Source organism: Sinocyclocheilus grahami, unplaced genomic scaffold (genome assembly GCF_001515645.1).
Source record: "Sinocyclocheilus grahami isolate Dianchi unplaced genomic scaffold, SAMN03320097.WGS_v1.1 scaffold450.1, whole genome shotgun sequence".
Classification (NCBI taxonomy): Eukaryota; Metazoa; Chordata; class Actinopteri; order Cypriniformes; family Cyprinidae; genus Sinocyclocheilus; species Sinocyclocheilus grahami.
Window position 1 is genome coordinate 267,353 of NW_015505629.1, and position 1,423 is coordinate 268,775.

Below are 1,423 nucleotides of genomic sequence, written 5' to 3' on the forward strand. Positions count from 1 at the left end.
GAACCATCAAAATAAGTGTTAGCAGATATTTAGCATACAGTCTACTAATACTCTAATGACTGCTAGTTGACATGTAGTCGCAGAGTTACTTATCAACAGTTGTCTAAAGGCTACCATCAAAATAATCAAATTGATATTACAATAAAAATAGTTCAAAGCAAATGTGTACACATTCATCTTATCTGATATCAGATCTTATGGCTGTTTGAGAAAAATTATTATTATTATTATTTATAAGTGGTCTTTGTCTGCTTTAAGTACAGTGAAGTTACTCCACTTAAAGCAGACAAAGAACTTAATAATAATAATAATAATAATAAGACCACATTAAAGCATTTTGGAATGTTTTCATGAAGACTTTGTATTTGTTATTTTACAGTAAAAACACAAATAAGATGTACTAAGTTATTGTGCAGATCTTAAACAATGGCAGGATATGAGACATATAATACATTATAACTATGAGAAATATAATCCATTGTAATTTAAGTGGATGCAATGTGTTCATTGTGTTATAAATCATCATACACTTAACCACAAATAAGTATTATAATACATTAAATCTGCTCTTACGATTATTTATAAGATGATGCAGCATATTATAAGGTTTCTTATAATGCATTATTCATTCCTTATAATGCTTTAAGAATAACCTTATAATGTATTATAAATACAGACTTCATAGAAAGTGTTACCGTCAATCCTTCTATTAAAATCTTCCACTTCACTGAAATAGTTATCAGAGAACAATCACTGTTGGGTTAACAGAAATATCAGTAACAAAAGGTGCACTGGGCATTGTGCAAAAATAATTCATATTCTACTCTGACCTGTAATGATAATCCGAACCAGAAAGGAAGACCTGCTCAGCCTCCTGCAAGGAGAAATCCCGTAGAACAGCCAGGGCATATATGATGGCCTATGAAAAAACTGTTAATTTAAGTATACTATTATAGCACCACTGAACAGCAAGACATTATTCATTGGTCCATACACGAGCAGCACCAGCATGCAGGACACTCACAAACACATTACATGGTCCAGCATACCTCTGCACTTCATCTGTGAAGCTCAGTTTTGTTGGTGTCCTCTGCAGCACTCCTCTCAGATAGTTGTTCCTCACTGTCGAGGTAGACAGGCACTCGGGAAGAGGTTAGCTTATGAGACCGCTTAGTAGGGCTGTGCGATTAATCGAAATCGCGATTTGAAACGTTGCGATTTCCTAATCGCAAAGCCTGCGATATGGACGCGATATTACCAGCCTTGAGTTGCAGTCTTACTAACCAATAGAATGTGCGCACCGCCGTTCTCCCCAATCAGCACTGCTCTAGCCAACTGCATAAACACCCACCATTAAAAAAAAAAAAAAAAAAAAAAAACCGAAAGAGGGAGAGGACCAGAGGGGGGATATGGGGTCTCATCG